The sequence below is a fragment of the Haliotis rubra genome, unplaced genomic scaffold (genome assembly GCF_003918875.1).
Source record: "Haliotis rubra isolate DU_JTF1 unplaced genomic scaffold, ASM391887v1 Scf170, whole genome shotgun sequence".
Classification (NCBI taxonomy): domain Eukaryota; kingdom Metazoa; phylum Mollusca; class Gastropoda; order Lepetellida; family Haliotidae; genus Haliotis; species Haliotis rubra.
The window spans coordinates 839638-859353 of NW_025765670.1; the positions used below are offsets into that span (position 1 = coordinate 839638).

Below are 19716 nucleotides of genomic sequence, written 5' to 3' on the forward strand. Positions count from 1 at the left end.
TATCTAGACTGTCCAGAGCCCTTATTCTCGAAACGTTCGTAGTCCTAAGAATTCTTAACTTTGATCGTAGCCAATGTGTTAAGAATGGGCTAAGAAGTTTGTAGGGCTACAAACGTTTCGAGAATAGCTAGCCTGGTTTATTTTTAGTCAAGTTTGGTCTGGGTCTGTTAAACAGAATAAACGTTTAACAAGAATGAGTGAGTGAGTTTAGTTTTATGCCGCACTCAGCAATATTCCAGCTATATGGCGGCGGTCTGTAAATAATCGAGTCTGGACCAGACAATCCAGTGAACAAAAGCATGAGCATCGATCTGCGCAATTGGGAACCGATGACATGTGGCAACCAAATCTGACCATCCGATCCCGTTAGTCGCCTCTTACGACAAGCATGGGTTACTGAAAGTTCATTCGAACCCGGACCTTCACGGGTTATTTTTGTAGGAATTACATGTACGTTTGTAAATGCACATGGAGAAAAGTTAAGCAACATTTACTCTATCTTACCACATAGAACGTGCTTGTTTGTTCGTTTAATGTTTGTTGTGCTCAGCAATATTCCAACTCTATGGCGGCGGTGTGTATATAATAGTGTCTGGACCAGACAATCCAGTGATCAACAGCATGAGCATCGATCTACGCAACTGGGAACCGATGACACATGTCAACCAAGTCAGCGAGTCTGACCACCCGATCCCATTAGTCGCCTCTTATGACAAGCATGGATTACTGAAGATCAATATTCTAACCTTGTGCATAGAGCCCAGGTCACAAATCAGTTAAAGTTAAGCAACATTGGTCACAGACAGTCCATGGATGAGTTATCATGTTCAGCAGCTCGACTCCTGAAAGTTTCTATGACTTCTAGGGGTAGTGGGCAGTGGGGTAGCCTAGTGATTAAAGTATTGGCTTGTCACACAGAAGGGAGATTGCTAAAGACCTATTCTAAGCGGATCGGGACGCGTATCATTGGCACATGGGTGGGGTGTTCAGGGTTGGAACCCTCCCCTTTGAAAATGACACCTTCAAAATTTTTTCCTGGATCCGCCCACACACACCTTCAAAATTCCTGGATCCGCCCGTGCGTATGGTCAAGAACGAAGATCTGAAATAGTGCTCTGTCATGCTCATATCGACATACAAAAAGTAATAAACAACAACAAAAAGTATTAAACAACGAAACGATAATTTAATGACATATTTGCAACTTACATGACAATAAATAATTATCTGATCACCTTTAACTTTTTTTTGAGCTGTATAAATATATTAACATGCTGTTAAAACAGAACGTATAATGACACTAGGAAAATGCATAGGTATGTTCACAAGAACCAAACATGATTTGTTGCTGTGCTCAAGTCCATCTTAAACACACAATGAGATTGGAACCCAACTTTGACATTGTTGAGTTTGATGATATTTAAATACACAGAACAATTTATATTATATCTTATCATACTGCAAGGGACAGTGGGGTAGCCCAGTGGTTAAAGCGTTGGATTGTCCCGCCGAAGACCCGGTTCGATTCCCCACATGGTTACAATGTGTGAACCCAATTTCTGGTGTCCCCCGCCGTGATATTGCTGAAATATTACTAAAAGCGGTGTAAAACTTTACTCACTCACTCATATTGCAATCAAATAGTGTTCTAGTCAAGAGACATCACACTGTACACAACAGGACAGATATAGAAGTATTCACATAATGCTTATAATCAGTAAATCAAATAGTTCAGGACGAATATGGCACAAAGATATGTAAAGGTTGGCCCATCTTGGTACCAGCCACTTTGGCAAAACCCCTAGCATCGCATGTGAAAAAAGTATGTTTAATGTATACAAGTCAGCACGATACAAGCTAGTTCAATATGGAAAAGACATAGAATTATATAAAGAATTATCACACTTACTTGGGACCAGCCCAGTCACAAAAAAATCCAACATATCACAATATATTATATATACAAATATATAAGTCTCTGAGATGCAATGTAATGCATGTAAATGCATAACTAAATTATTCTACCTTCGTATACATATTGCTTAAACGGGCACAGGAGATAATGCATGTCCATGCCACATCTGGATGTCCGTCCGTTCTCTGTTCACCTCTCATTACTTCCTGTACCCCGGGGAACCCGCCTCAAGTACCAGAGTTCATAGTTCTAAGTATCAGGACGGAAACAGCGTCTAACGTTTAGGTCAGCGCACCTGTACTTTGCCTCAACCTTCATCGTGCTTTAAATTGTGCAAGGGAGTTCATTCCACTGTCATCTCATCGTATGTACACCTTTGCCGACATTATCACCAGCTTCACCTTGCTTTAAAGTCTGAAAGAAAGTCAAATTCATTGTGTTCTCGTACACCTTTGTCGACAATGTCTCCAGCTTCAACTTGAATTAAATTCTGCCAGTGAGTCCAAAAGCATTGTGCTCTCGTGGTATGTACACCTTTGTCGACATCGTGTCCAAGTACCTTCATTTAAGTTCTGCAAGAGAGTCCAATTCCATTGTGACCTCGTTATATGTACACCGTTGTCATTTCTTCCAAACACGTCAGGAACTCCGAATTGAACCCCGCTTCCGGTAGAGAGGTTTAGAGTTCCAGATGTCCAGACAGAAACAATGTCTACCCGAGTGGCCGAGATATAGGTACGGGAATTCCCTAATCGGCTCTTCGACTGGTCTGGTCTCTGGAATTTTGGTCACCCCAAGTTGAACTGTCTGTCCAGTCCACATGTTCCAGGACCCGAGTGGCACCCCAACGCTGTCTGGTGCAGATCCGTGGTCGTTTTCCACACAGGACCTCTTGCGCGTGATTTTTCTAGGAGCAGACTTCACTTTCACTTTTTCGTTTCGGAAGCAAGCGTTATGTTGACACCCATTGTGCGGCGTCTGTTGACTGTTCAGTAACTATAAATTTCGAATAACGTTGAAGCTAATACGATCTAGATATTCAACTCAGGGTCGCTTTTCAACAGCAAATGACACCGCAAGTTTATTATCGTTTCGATATGTCAGCTGTCAGATTTTCTGTTAACTTCAGTTCTTAAATCAAGAGTATCATCGATCTTAATCTGGAAAGAAACAGACGTGTAGATTCTAGGCAACCAGTTTGAAACAACGACACCTTACCAGCTTGTTAATCACTGTCAGTACGCACCTCGACGCTGTCTGGATAAGGTATAAATGTAAGAAGTAACTGTGGGAAGACACTGATATTCAGGCGCGCACCAACACGACCAACTCGCAACTAGTTAATGCATTGATCGGCTGTCCTTTAAATAGCCTGCTGGGCTGACGCGATGTGAACGTCAGACAGCCACGTGAGACGGAGATACTGTGTCGAAACATGAATGCGCTATAAATAGCATCTTACTTATATACATGCAATAGGTAGAACTCCCGACTCAGCACAAATAACGACCGGGATTTCCCTCAACGTACAACTAACATAGTATTCACCCCGTCGTTGTATATACTAGGGATTATGGATTGGCTCTATGCAAGGTATGATATAAACTTAGGATATATTATTTAACCTACACTATTGTAACAAAATGGTATCATAAAAGACCTTATTACAGATTTGTTTGTTTGTGTTTGACGCCTCAATCAGCAATATTCCAGCTTTATTGGCATGAAGAAGAGGAAACGTTGTTTAACAAACGATCCTGTAAATGTTTGTGATATAATGACTGTTGTAACAAGGGTGTATGCACAAGAAGCAGAACATCTAAGGGTATCATTGTCCTTACTCACGCTATAAACTGCATTGTTTGTAATCTATTTATGAAACTTGTTACAAATACAAGCATATTGGTTACTGAAATAAACATTTATGTCGTTGAAAAAAAGGGTATCACGAAACACTGGGATAGTCTCGAAACTTCTAGTCTGAAATATTTTCATCGTCACTATCACTGTCAACTGAAACAACAATTTGACTGACCGTTGCATCATGTAAACCGTCTTTGACGATATGTCCGCACAAAACGGGGATGTGGTCGATGAAAGCCCTCTGATTAGACAACGCTTGTAAATCTGCAATTCTTTATAAATTCGCGGGATTTTTTTCCTTCTGCGACTGCTTAATGTAAGAATATTTTTCGCGCAATGGCTTCTCAAAGAAAGCATATAAGTTGTAAATGTCTCCTAAACAAGGATAAAAAACCCAGGGGTATTGCTTTGACCACACCCCCGTTTTGTGCGGACACATCGTCCTCCATTTGTGTCAAGATCGTTTAGTTGAGAGTCAAAATCGGGTTTCAATCGACTTGCAGAAATAACAATAAAGAATTGGTAGGTGTCATGAGTGGTGCTCGATAGGCCAGTCATCCATGATTATGTATACATTAAGTTTAATCGATTTCATGCGATGGTAGCGTAGCGATCGGTAAAGGAGGCGGGTAGGGTACACCGAAGTGTCCGGCCTTGTCATAATGTATTGTACTGTGAAGCATTTCGAGTCGGGGGTCATCTCAAATGTATTATTTTTTTTAACATCTTTAATCCTCGCAAAGACACGAGGGCCTGTGCTTGACATCTCTTACACCCTGTGTTCCTTCCTAGTAATTAGAGTAACTAACTAACTATGGTTTTTACACCGCTTTTAGCAATATTCCAGCAATATCACGGCTGGGGACACCAGAAATGGGCTTCACACATTGTACCCATGTGGGCAATCGAACCCGGGTCTTCGGCGTGACAAGCAAACGCTTTAACCACTAGGTTACCCCACCGCCCCCTAGTAATTAGAGGCCAGTGGGGTTGCCTAGTGGTTAAAGCGTTCGCTCGTCACGCCAAAGGCCCGTGTACAATACCCATATGGACACAATGAGTGAAGCCCATTTCTGATGTCCCCCGCCACGATATTGCTGAAATATTGCTAAAAGCGGTGTAAAACCCTACTCACTCACTCACTCACTCCTTGTTGAGGACATGTATCCTCCTTGGCTTCGTGGAATCTATTTCCAGTGACTGCAATGAATTCCTGTCACATTCAGGGATAAGCCACATTTAGATATTGTACGTCTAACATGAATCATGTTTCTTTGTGACGTAGGTTCTATGCTAAGAGATCGGTGTTAAATGGCAAAAAGGTGTTAAATTTCCTCGGTGTCCATGGTTCTGAAAGATAAAGAATTATGTCAAACTGGTTATAAAGAAGCATTAATAATGCAGCTGTAATAAAGCAACTCGGTTCTCTCCTATTTCGTTAGCTAGTTCAGAATTTAGTATAACCCAGAAAGTTAATCCCTTAAAGCAACATGCACAGTCAGCCCCCTAACATTAAAGGATTTTTACTGTAATAACAAATGTCTACTTCTCGGTAAGACACCCAGGTGACCACCCGACAGAAACTAACAGCTTCAGAATCTTTTAGATGGCCTTTATGATGTCGAACGGTTACAATGACAAACAGTTTCTCAGCAACCCTGAATGTCCGTGAGGGCAGTGTCCTCCGACCTGTTTAGTTCTGTCCTGCAAACCGTTCTCGCCAACCTCGGACCTTGCTCGTCGTATTATACACCAAACTTTCCCACGTCAAGTTATTTGATATATTCATCAAATGTGAAAACCGTGACTGTTTCATCAGATCGTCTTAAGATTTCATAAACCCTCCCCACTTATTAAGCCAATAATTAATTAAATAAGCATATACTAAATGATATCGTGCAAGGCGTTTTACTGTCTTTCGATGACAGGTTTTTACGTTATACATTTACTGATTTTCCTATTGATATCAACTGTTCTCGTCACGATATGGCTGCAATATTGCCGATGTGACGTTAAATTGTAACTCACTCACTCCCTCACTCGTGCAAGGCTCGTATGTTGATCACCCATCTAATCTTACCTACTGAGGCGGTGGGGTAGCCTAGTGGTTAAGGCGTTTGCTCGTCACGCCGAAAACCCCACATGGGTACAATGTGTTAAGCCCATTTCTGGTGTCCCCCGCCGTAATATTGCGGGAATATTGCTAAAGGCGGCGTAAAAGCACACTCACTCACTAATCTTACCTACTAATCCCATACTTCATAGTCTGAACTTAAGATCTGTCTACAGTTACATGGTCAGAGTCGAACACCAGAAATGGGCTTCACACATTGTACCCATGTGGGGAATCGAACCCTGGTTTTCAGCATGACGAGCGGACGCTTTAATAACTCGGCTACCCCACCGCCCCTAAACCATATAACGTAATTGGTGGCTCCCGGCCAGTCCCTGTTCATGAGTACAGTTACTATTTTTAATACAGTTGCAATCTTTTTTCTAGTGCAGTTAGAGTCACATCACACGCACAAGTTAAACCACGATCACCTTGGTTACAATAGTGTGAAAAATCAGTGAGGTTTTCGCGCTGAAACACGTGATGTTTTCGACTCGCCTTTGCCGCACCTGGTGACGTCAATAACGTAAAGATACGTATATTGAACTTATTAGCGCTTCTTATACACTCACGTGCAAAAGAAACGTCCCCAAGTATTTTTCAACTACCAAACAACACAAGCTCAAAGACGAATAGATATGCACGTTTTCTATGCATGACGAAGGTGTATGTAAAGCATGTCTGACATAAAGAAAGAGAACGTGGTAAACCTAACAGTGGTACAGGGAATGTTGTCACATGGGGGTCGATTGTCCAGTATTCGAGCGCAAGCCAAAACAAACAAATGACAAAACAGAGGTTGAAATGGGTAGGCAGGTCGTCAATACCGCGCATGTCCACCCCTTACATCGGTGCATGTCAGAACAACGTCATCGGGCCGAGTGTCGTCAAAGTCACGTGTGATCACGGGGATCTTCGTGGCCAAGGCTGTACGGGCTCGTTGTTGACGTTGAGAAAGGCCGTTGTTACAAAAGCGGTGTGAGGTGTTCCATTGTCTTGTTGAAACAAGGTTCCTGGATATTGCTGGAGGAAAGACAGGATATGGGGCCGCAGAACTTCATCAATATACCGACGGGCTGTCAGGCTGCCATTGATGATAACAAGGTCGGTCTTGGTGTTCCCACATGCCACCCCAAACCATCTCACTCCCTCTACCATATGGTTCCGTTTCCTGAACGCACCAACATGCCGTCCGTTCCCCATGCCGGTGGTAGACACGTCTTCGGTCGTCAGTTCTGTTCAAATTGAACCTACTCTCGACGCTGAAAAGGACCCGTTGCCGGTTCCGTTGCTGCCACTGACGAACATTCCTGGCCAAAACCAATCTTCGACGTCGATATTCCGGCGGTAACGTCATGCCCCTCAACGGTCTATAAGCTCCGCTTTCCATGTTGACGATGTCGTCTGGACACTGTCCACCTGCTGACGCGATGACCAAGGCTAAGCACTGATGATGGCGTCACGGTGAGAAATCTGTTGCTTAAATTAAGCGTCCGTATACACAGTGTATGATCTCATACAGTGCAAACCGGATATATAGTACGTTCGTGCTTCGGTTGATATTAATGTTTTAACGGGCTCTTTTTTTCTCGTTTTTTTATTACTATGGGTATAGTTCAAGTACTAAAATGAGCGAAATACTTCTTCTTACTCTTATAAACTAAAATTCACTGCCAATTAGAATAATGACCCTCTTAATTCTTTCAAATGTTAAAAGCGCATCGCCGATTTTGCTCCTTCGCAGAAATCTTCGAAATAAAGCCACACTATTCTTTCATTTCGCAATTTCTTGGTTAAACTTGACAACATATGAAATATTTGATAAATAAGCTTTCAAATGGTGTATAATATTCCTAACATAGAGTATTCGTTTCTTTACACGAGAGTTAAACGTTACCCCCCTGTGCATCATCACTGTACAAGTTGATAGCCGCTAATACATTTGGTTGATAGCGCTTTCAGAATATATCACTGTACGGTTTCTAGTTAGTAACTGATTGGAAATTCGTGGATTAGAACAGGTTACCGAATGTTCAGACAAATAAATAAAAGTAGTTCTAGTCGTTGAGTCATGGTGTCATTAGGATTTGCAGTGGTCACGTGATAACTCGAAGTTGGAAAACCTCTTGCACTTGACAAATTTCTGAAAGCTGTAACTGGTGACTGGAGACTGTCCAAATATGGTTTCGTAATCAGTTCTCTCAAAACCAGCATGTACCATATAAGGTGTGCCATCGAAAACCTCCTACACAGCATAGATTAACTCAGGCTTCTTGTTGCAAAATGAAACAATACATCACACTTTATATTGCAAAATTTATATTGTTTTCTTTATGAATAATAACGAAAGCAAACACATTTGCATCACATCATAATGAGTGAGTGAGTGAGTGAGTTTAGTTTTACGCCGCCCTCAGCAATATTCCAGCTATATGGCGGCGGTCTGTAAATAATCGAGTCTGGACCAGACAATCCAGTGATCAACAGCATGAGCATCGATCTGCACAATTGGAATACGATGACAAGTGTATGTATGAACTATACACTCGTTCAATATATCATTGATTATACAAACCTATAGTTACAATGTAATAACGATATTCACCAAAGTTAGAATTATCCAATATCGAGTTTGTTGACATGTGTCTGAGACAACAATCTATGAACAGATGACTAAGTTTCTGTAAAATTGCAGTAAATTAATTTTTCGATTTTTAAAGCAATTTCATGTATTCCTTCATTGTTTGCGATAACATACTTTGAAGATATACTAGAACTATATATACATACGTTGAATGTGTCCAAAATGCCAATAAAGCCCACCTTTAAACAAGCTCTCAGTCAGGACGTTATTCAGATAGGCGCTATATTCCATACAGAGAAACAAACGGTTTCGGCTATAATCCAGTACAGTGATGCTGTATTGTTGCAAGTGAATAAAGTCATATTCCCCGCTTCTTGCATGCAACACGTGCATTTCCTTGGGGTGTCATACATTTGTGTGTTTGGGGAATTTGTTCCGAACTGGTTTTCATGTTTTTGGCCATATCCTCCAAATATAATATAAATTAAATTTTGGGGACGTTTCTTTTGCACGTGAGTGTAGATACAATAACGATATATTAGATTTTGTTTAAAACATAATTGAAACGGGCTAAACACCTTGCTTCATGCGCTCGAGTGAAATCACACTTTTTAATGTCCAGGGAGAAAATAGTAGTTGCTGCCTGTCAACTTCCGGTTGGGCAGCGAACGAAGCCATCAATAAACCGACCTGAAATATCAAGACAATAAGTCTGCCTGAAACCGAGGCCTTCTTTCAACAGCTTGGCATAGACGACAAATTGTAGGCTTGGCTACCAGGGTCGGGTGGTGCACCAGTCACCATACGCCATGCTATTAACGAATTCAAGTACAGATGCGACAAAACGTTGTTGGTGACGCAGTGGAGAGCAGTGGTCAGGACAACTTTTCTTGGCCGTGATTCAGAAAAAACAACTGTTTTTAGGCTGTTACTCTGTATCCCTAAAATTTACACAATTGCAAATAGCATATGTCGAATAGGATATCCATAAAAACATGTTTACTCGTAAAATCGGGCAAAACAGAAAAAATACGAATAGCTGCTGAAAACAATAGATCAGACCATAGGTGGCAATTAGGTCGCTCAGCCAGGTATGACGAGTTGACGACGGACCGTCGACTCACCTGGCAGAAATGCATGTGCTGCCAACAGGCACAAGGGGTCAACTCAAAGATATTTAATGTTTTTTCTTGTGTGTTGAATATGTCTCATCTATTGATTAACATCTAACGTTTCTTTCTTTCATAAAGTTCAGATATGATACCCATAGAAAAGCTTAACTCAGCCATCGTATTAAATGTCTCACAATATATAGATGGAATGACCACCCGAAGATCGACAGGACTGGATATTATTTGTAAATTTTTATGACATGCCGTTTACTACCCCAGTTTAATTCCCCTAAAGCATTATCTTATCTTAGCTGATATCTCTATCCCCAAGCCCGACACCACCCGTCATAGCTTTGCTTTGAGACGACCCTTCATACCTGTTTCTTTTTATAGTGATAGTGAGACTCCATGGTAGCTACATCCTTAATAGTTTCAGTATCAAAGTTATCTTTTTTTACGTCAACTATCGTTTATAATCAAGCTAAGTCTAATTTCGAAATGGGCATTTAAAAAGTGTCCTTTGTAATAAAATATCATCGCACACTAATTTGCATAAAACCATGGTCTATTCCAAATAAGTCGGTTTGGACTTAGAAACGCTCATTTCTGCACCAATTTCTCCTCTGTAAAGTCAAATTTTTACTTTTCCAATTTCCCTACCACTGAGATTATAGTTAGGCCGAACTTAGTTTAACACATATTTCACACTTTCACATATTAACTACATAAATTGTAGACGTAAATGTGAAATATCAGTGGGTTTTTTTCTACTTGCGACAGTGCTATAAGCCTTAGTCTATGGTGGCTGTGGTGTCATGGTGTGGGGCGATATTCCCTGATTGGGGAACAGCATGATATAGTTATTGTGACTGGACTTTCGATTGGCCAGCGACATGAAATGTTGCGTCCTGTCGGTGTTCCATTCACTTGGATTACCCGCGGACATTTGGAACTGTATGACCACAATTCCAGAACACATCGTGCCTAAGAAACTTAAAATTTATCTCCATCGAGAAGACATGTAGACATTGGACGTCCCCTGATGCCATCACGGGATACATGGGGTGTCTTGGAGCACAGTGAGACCCTGAATCACCCCGTGTCACCATCTTAACAAGCTCTTCTGGTGTTATGCCAGTCAATACCAAAACCACCAAAGTCAATGAACAGGTGTCGTTGTACAAAGCGATCTTAACGCCAAGGTAATCAATTGTAGCTCCTGTAGTTTAACGTAGACATCCGACAGTCTCAAAGCTACGGCCATTGCACCTTCATTTTATCAGTGGGCGGTGGGGTAGCCTATAGCTAAGATACATAGCGTTCATGTCAGTGAACGCTATGTATCTTAGCTAGGTAGCCTAGTGGTTTAAACGTTGGCTCGTCACGCCGAAGACCCGGGTTCGAATCCCCACATGGGTACAATGTGTGAAGCCCATTTCTGGTGTCGCCCGCCGTGCTGTTGCTGGAATATTGCTAAAAGCGGCGTAAAATCAAACTCAGTCAGTCAGTCAGTCATTTCATCAGTTCCCATATGTTTCGGTTGTAGATTATAGATGTCTATACACTTTACGCTATTCTGTTTGGCACAATCAAAATGTCAAGTCAAAACATAGGGAAATGAACTTGAAGCCAAAAGAGACTTTGCATGTGTAAAAATATTATCTTTATAAAACCAAAATGTAATGTTGCAGAAATTCTGTTTATAATTGTGTAATAAACCAATGACAAAGGTCATTCAACAGAAGGAATAAGGCTGCTGTAGTTCAAATATTGGAGACATCACGGCCGGCCCGCCATGCGTGTGGTCTTAAATCAGTGAACCGCCTCCGTGGTGTAGTGGTTAGAGCGTCCGCCCGGAGAGCGGAAGGTCGCGGGTTCGATCCCCGACCGCGTCATACCAAAAGACGTAAAATATGGTACTTGCTGGTCCCTGCCTGGCGCTCGGCATTAATGGATTGATCGGCTCGGAGTCAGTATTATGTGTCTGAGTGGGGTATTCCTGCTTCACTGCGGCATGGTATCTCAGTGGGCTAGCACTATAAAACCAGCTTCAGTCTGGGCTAGTACAAGCAGCCGCACATACACATACACACGCATGCACGTCGTCATATGAGCGAAATATTCTCCAGCACGACGTTAAACCCAATTTCACCTCACCTCACCTTAAATCAGTGTATGAAATAAGGCCCGTCCGACCGCCCGAGACGGGCTAGATGTCTGACGACGGTCTATATTTACAACCAGCCAGCCTGCTGGTCTGGTAATATTTTTTCGAAAACATGTTCCATACATCTGAGTAATTTTCTTTGGATTGTCTGGTCTGTTTAAATCCATTTTGGGCTGGTAACCTTTTGAAGTTACCAGCCCTGATGTCTGGCTGGGTTTTGGGGCTTATTTCATACACTGGACTAAATGGACTTTCCATTGCAAAATGTCCAACGATGAGAATAATAAAAGATCAAATGGAGGCTCTTGCAACCAGGATTGCTCGCGTTGTTCTGCAATGGTGTGTTTACTCTATTGTATTTTTGGTCATACTTGCATCCAAAGGAGTAAGTCCGTCGTACAGACCCAGAAACAGCCCGTGCAAGTCTAAACTATGTGGCAAGTCCAGATTATCACAGTTTCAGCCCTCTGAAAATGATTTTGTTTGTTGGTGTTTTACACCGCACTCAGCAATATTCCAGCTATATGGCGGCGGTGTGTAAATAATCGAGTCTGGACAGGACAATCCGGTGATCAACAGCATATGATGCAATGGGTGGGGTTTCTGTTGTGGAACAATGTCATTACTGGAGTATGCTCTTATATTTACAGGAAGGACTTCAATATGTGTTTGCGTTGATGGAGGTATAAAAGACATCCGGGCACATTTTGTGATAATACGTGTGATTTACGCATAGAGTGCACACCCATTTACTTGTTTTTCTCCAGAAACGCAAAGAAATAATGAAGTCAGTTTAGCAATGTTCAGACCGGAAACTGCCATGCTTGAATGGCTAGATCGCTGACCTTGTGTGTTGGCGATTAGGTGCGTGACTCTGGAGTGAGGGTTTGAATTTCAAATAGAACCATCAAAAGTACTAAAATCTGTACTCTCCTGAAAAAGTGTAATCCCAAATATAACATACGGGAGACCGGGGTCAATAGTAACACTTTTTACTTAACTTCTTGTAGTTCGATCCCAGACGACCGCTCACAAAGTTATTCGGTACTAACTAGTACATTGACATCTTGGCTTTAAACCTCAGTATCATTTAAAGTTCACTATCATGTCCTTACAAAGTTATTACGTATCAAATGCAATGACTACAAGTGTTACAATTGACCCCTAGCACGGGGCAATTGTAACAGGCGGATGGGGCAATTGTAACAAAGAAGGTTCAAATGTAACAATCTGTTTATTTTCCAAATAAAATGAAAATAAAATGTGGAAAGATGTTATCTTGATCAATCGAGGTGGAAATGGATTAACATTAAACCTTTATCACCATCGACATTTAAAATGTTTTGGTTTAAAATTCTTGTATTGGTATGCCCAAAATATAATACAAAGACTAACACCAAAATATGTCACCCGAGGGCTGATACTATCAACATAACACTGAACATGTTCTACTATGATAAAACTAGTAAAGAACTAACATAAAACCTTCATCATAATTTGCTTCATTATCATAACACAAGGGAAAATTACATAGGGGCAATTGTAACACAGTGTTACAATTGCCCCCGATGGTAGTAGCCCTGTTTCATGCCACGTCACACGTTAACAACTTTGGGCTTCTCTAATATTTCTATTTCAAAATATGTCGTAATACCTCAATTTTACACTTGTTAATTAATTTCATACTAAGCAACATTTACTGCATTAAGAACCTTTTATTACGTTTTGTGAAAAATTTACTTTCCTCTGTGAAAAACGGTTCTTCGTCAACTGTATCTCGCCATGAGCGAGCAGCTGAAAAACGCCTGGATGTGTACCGTAGAAAAATAAAGGGAAATAACTCAAATCACCTACACTTTTTATACTTGAGCGAAAACTTTTAGAGTAATCGCCCTTGTTACAATTGCCCCCGTGTTACACATTGACCCCGGTCTCCCCTATTTAGACCTATTACCTGCGTATATCTGTGGTAAGTGTGAACAAGCATCCTCACATTCTAAGCACTATTTATGTTTTTGCACACAGCGGGGGATTTAAAAAGAAATGGCTGAAGTCTGGAGTGACACTGGAGTGAAAAGAAACGGCTTTCCTCATGCTTTAAACTACCCCGTTTGAGAACCGACTGTTGACGGGAAAATGTCAAAACAAGTTTGAAGCGTTGTTAATTTCACACAGGTGTTCGCCGGATTGTCATGTGATACCATGACTTCGAGGTAAACTAGACTGGTATCCTGCCTTTCGCCTCCTAACGGTTCGAAGTACAACGAGGAGCGCAAACGCTGAAGGACAGACAGTCCAGTCTAAGGGTCAAACCAATCGGGGCCCACTTCCGTTGCACGAGTTTTCCATGCGCGTTAATTCAACTCCGGCTGAAGGCAGACGAAAGTTTAACAATATCGGTGCATGTCGAATTAATAACAACAAGCAGGTAAGAATTCATTCAGTATCGAAAATAATTTAGCGTAGGCACTTACTGTTCATGTATGTCTCTACTATCTGTACTAGTCATGTAGCTTTCTTTTGCCAATCTTGGCTTGTGAACAATGTGATGTTTATTATAAAGGGATACCCACGCAAACAATTGAAACATGACAATGCCGCCCACGGCCTTAGTTTTGAAGGATTGTCGCAATGTAATTTCAAGGATCCGTCATTAAAAGCAATTTACTTGTGGAATAACACGGTGTTTAACTGGAACTTTCATAAAAGATGTCCCCCAACCCACTGAGGGTAATAATGGCTGACAAGTTACCTGTGTAGTGTTACATGAAGCTTTAGGTCACGTGATCATTTGCAGCATTGAACTCACACTGTTTCCTCTTTTACAAGTGTTAGACTTGGGTACGGTGAGACTGTGGAGCCAGTCGAGTGCCGAGCAGTGATCAGTTTTTTATATTTGAAAGGTCGCACGCCTAGAGAGACCTTCGATGAAATGAAAGAAACTTATGGGGATCAACGAGGTCGCAGGCTACACTAGAAACCCGTTCACTTTAACAGGTACGTTTCGAATACCTGTGCCGAAGGTTTGCTGTATTTATTACTATTTCAACGCATGTTTCCAACCGGATGACATCTTGAAAACACAACTTCGCGCAAGTTAGAATTTATCTCAAGTACAATCATCTAACTAATTTACAGAGTTAACCTTTGAAGACAGCGAACTGTTGATTGACTCGAATAACGGTACATGATCTCAAATACATACGTAACATACCTGAAATGTGCATGATAACTGACCGCCTCCTTGGTGTAGTGGTTAAATGTTGTGGTTCCGATTACCCGACCGACGCTTGAATTCTGGTGCCGACCCTAATTTTTTTAAGCAGTTTAAATGAAATAAGCTTTTAGATACCATTGTCTTTTCCAGCACCAACAGACATCAGTCTTTCTGATAGAGAAAGTCGACATGATGGCCGAAACCTTGGGCCGAAGGTCATTAATTTTGTACATGACATGGGGGCTCACTTATTTTGTATATATAATTTTAAGGGGGTCATTCACATTGTACATGCTGCTCCATAACAATCATCACACATACACAGATAGAGAGAGAGAGATAGAGAGAGAGAGAGAGAGAGAGAGAGAGAGATAGAGAGAGAGAGAGAAAAATATTATGAACGGTCCCTTACGATAAGCATGGGTTACCAATTCTTACCCAGAACTGCTGTTTTCGTCGTATATGAAAATGGTCATGACAAACTGACCTTCGTTTAGGCTTAGTTTTGTCACTATGACTACACGCATGGGTTTTACCTATTATGCTCATGCATACACTGCAGTGGTACAATGCGGGAAACCCATTTTACTGTATGGATCAGTGTCAAGTCCAGAAATGGCTGAAGCGTACGTAAAATACCCTAAAAAATTTCTTGCAGGAACTGTCGACCTGTCCAAAAAATAAATAACGTGTAAAATATCTGACTTCAAACCAAAGATTCATAACACAGTTTTGAAGAAATTGATAACATATTAATTTCCAATTCCCATCCAAGTCCCATTGCACCAAAGACTTGATAGCCGCCAGATTAAACATTATAAGTAACATGCCACGTGTTAAATATTCGCTACTCACGTGCATAGGAACAATGCTGAGTATCTAGAAAGTTGAATTGAGACCAACGTTTTCCCGAGGCCAACTCGTACCTGGTCAGTATAACCATCTCCATATATTGGCCAAACACAACCTTGCATATCCAGTCTCAATCACTTGAATATTTATCAACATCGTGTCGCGACTGAATATTTCTAATATTCTAAGACCTTGTGTGTTTAAATCAAGAGCTCATTTCTAAGTTTAATTATACTAACCCCGCTTATTTTTTGGGTATACCGCCGCATGTTGTTTAGCTAAGTAGCCAAGGGAAATATCGCACGCATATGTGTATTCGCTATTCACCAAGTCAAGTTCGGCTTTTACATCTGCAGTACTTGCCAGAAAGGAGAGAGGAATATACATCAACAGGCGTTCTCTTAATGTGGTGATGCTGAAATTATCCACACACAAATATTACAGCTCTCTAGAGAGAGTGGGGAAATGGTCTTCACAGTGCACATGGTACCCATGTGTGAAATCGAAATCGAAATCGAAAGCGTTGGTTCGTCACACCGAAGGCCCGAGTTCTATTTCCCACATGGGTACAATGTGTGAAGCCCATTTCTGGTGTCCTCCGCCATGACATTGCTTGAATATTGCTAATTTAAGCGTCGTACAATTAAACTCACTCCAACAACTATACTTAATTTGTCATGACTAGGCGTTTATATCCTTCATATCGGCAAATACGTGATCTGGAGTATACGCCATTTCGGAGAAGTTCGGTAACCATCCAGTAACAAAGTCTATCAGAGCTTAACTGCATAACTTTCCAGGGATATAAACATTTCCAGATGTAAAAATATAAGGGTACGTTCTGACATTTCATTGTTTTATTTTTTTTGTAAACAGTTCATGTAAGGTTTAACATCATTTACATCAAACACTTACGTTCAACAATACGACTAGAACAGACTTTAACATGATGTGTTGTCGTTTCGTGACAGGTACACTCTTTTTCACATTTTCAACGACCTTTATGACGTTGGATTACAGTGTTTGCGATTATTCGGTGCAGCGTTACATATATACGTACGTCATACACATTAAATTACATACATTATGTACATAAAATTCATTACATTTTATGCATTATCTACATAAGAAAAATATTTTTATACATTATGTACAAAGAACACATGAAATTTTATACATTATCTTCATATAATACATTAGTTTCATACATTATCTACATACATTAAATTTATACTTTATCTACAAATAAAAAATAAATAAATTTACAACTGTTTTTACATTATCTACATAAAATACATTAGGTTTTATACATATATTATCTACATAAAATAAATTAAGTTTTATACATTATGTACATATAATACATTAAACTTTATACATTATCTACATACAATAAATTAAGTTTTATACAGTATGTACACATATCAACTGCATGTAGCCTACTTGTTATCACTGTGCATACAAAGTACAAATTTTCAGATCCAGCCAACCGCATACGGCTTCACTACATTATCATAGGATATGTCCTGAGAGGGAAGTGAATGAGTGTGTTACGTTCATCCGGGATTAAAAGGTCCTCGGACCCAGTGATGCCCGACTGATAGAAGCCCATACAGCTTCTAACTCCTGCTTCCTGAACAAGGAGAACCGTGTCTCCTGTATAGTGGTTTACTGTTCCAAGTGTTATGACAGAAGCAGTGTTTGCCAGTGTGGCCGAGGTAGAGGTAAGGACTGTCCCGCGGCAACTTATCGTCTGTTTTCTTTTCTACAGCTTCAGTCACACCTAACTGAACAGTCCGCCCAGTCCACATGTTCCAGGAAACAATGTGCACACTGAACATATCTTTAGAGTTGCTGTTGTCATTTTCACCAGACAAGTGCGTTTCTTTTATAGAAGACGTCTGACTGTCGTTTTCAGAGCTAGGAGCAGACGTCAAACTGACGTTTTCAGGACAGACATGAGACGTCTGACTGTCGTTTTCAGAGGTAGCAACAGACGTCAAACTGACGATTTCAGAGATGACGGCAGACGTCTGACTGTCGGTTTCAAAGCTAGGTGCAGACGTCAAACTGATCGACGTTTTCAGAGAGGACGGCAGACAAAAGACGAAGCATATTTGTCTTGAGCAAGCGGCTGATCGACATTTTCGGTACTGACAAAAGACGAAGCATAATTGTCTTCGGTTTCAGCAAAAGTAGTAGGCAAAGAACTGTCGATTTCAGTGTTGCAGTCGAAAAATAAAATGTCGTTTTCAGTGCTCCAAGGCGACTTAAAATTGACATTCAGAGTTTTCCAAGAAGATATAGCATTTTCAGACCTCCAGGAAGACGTTAGCACAACCATTGTTGATGCCTGTTGAACAAGCATTGTTGTCAAATAAACACCAAATTCAAGGTTTTATATGAGAGTATATACACGATCTGATTGTGGTAACTCCAACCCGAGTCTATCTAATCTCTGAATTATATTTTTTATATGATCAGATCAACTCATTGGCCTGCTATATTTATGTTTTCCTGGTAAATCCCAGGAATAATCCAACCACGTTTCTAAATATCGCACCGAGTGTGGGTTACCTGTTGAGTTCCACGGAAGTATAAATAATCCTAACACAAAAAACAAGCACTGATACCATGGACCCTAAAAGTCCACGCTGATACCAATCCGAAGCAGGCTATGGAAACGGATATCCCAGTGTTTTAGACAAGCTTACATGCATGCCATCCATCTGTGATAGACGGTTGTGTACTCACAGTATCAGGTGGACGTCGAACTAGCGTTTCATTGATCCTTTGGTCTTTATATAGCGTCGTAATCTGTCGTGGGCTGTACGTCAGACAGTCACGTGATGTACATACCCCGTGTTACCGACAGGTCGTAGCATGTATGTATTAGTCTATATATAGCGACTGAGGTGGTGTATATCTGTAGTTATACCTTGAGTCAGCTGATTTGTATCGGCGTCAAAGTACGTTTACCTGACAATCGCATTAATACGTTTGATAATATCGTCTGTCGAGCGTTAAGGGTTCACTCAGGAACGTCTTAAGTCGTCGTATACGGTGTTTTAACGTGGGCTGTTGAATGTTCTAAAGTCATCTGTGATTATGTGTAACATGTTAGCTATTTTCATTGTTGGTGTTGACGTCTACCCACGGGGACTCCGGATCAGTGGCAACATACGCAGGTTAGGTATAGTTCATCGTATTTTATTTTATTTATTCATCGTCAAATTCTTACACTCAACAACAAGAGTAACTGATCTTATCTTGTGTTTTCTTCAAAAGTGCGCATTTCAAGAATCCTTTCATATTCATGGCGGGTTCGATTCCCCACATGGGTACAATGTATGAAGCCCATTTCTGGTGCCCCCCGCCCTGATATTGCTAAAAGCGGCGTAAGTGATATCAGCAATATTACAGCTACATGGCGCCGGTCTGTAAATAATCGAGCCTGGACCAGACAATCCAGTGATCAACAGCATGAGCATCAATCTATGCAGTTGGGAACCGATAACACGAGTCAACAAAGTCAGCGAGCCTGACCATCCGATCCGGTTAGTCGCATGGGTTACTGAAGATCAATTCTTACCCGGACCTTCACGGGTTCATATTTTTGAACCTTTTAACGTGTTGTGATCCAGCTGGGGTAGGGTACGTTCCAATGGGTCCAAGTACGGCTTTGTTTTGGGCGCTCTTTAGAAGAGTCTTTCAATCGTGTCGTTGACTTATTAGTCCTTATAAATGGTCTCAACTATTTTTAAATTGAATCAGTGATAATCGTGATTTTAACGTGCGTCCCATCAGCAGCAGGAAGAGTTATTGTAAAACAACAATATCGCTGTCCATCAGAAAACAAATTCCAGAAGCGGAAGTAAAATGGCTTTTATCGC

General features: G+C 40.9%; 1 long non-coding RNA gene across 1 annotated transcript; it reads left to right on the top strand.

The window, feature by feature from the left end:
- Positions 1–14064: 14064 nt before the first annotated feature.
- On the top strand, positions 14065–18087 carry LOC124272528. The gene is made up of 3 exons (XR_006897347.1): positions 14065–14182; positions 14658–14751; positions 17718–18087. It is a non-coding gene; the product is annotated as an uncharacterized LOC124272528 (long non-coding RNA).
- The last annotated feature ends 1629 nt before the right edge of the window (positions 18088–19716 follow it).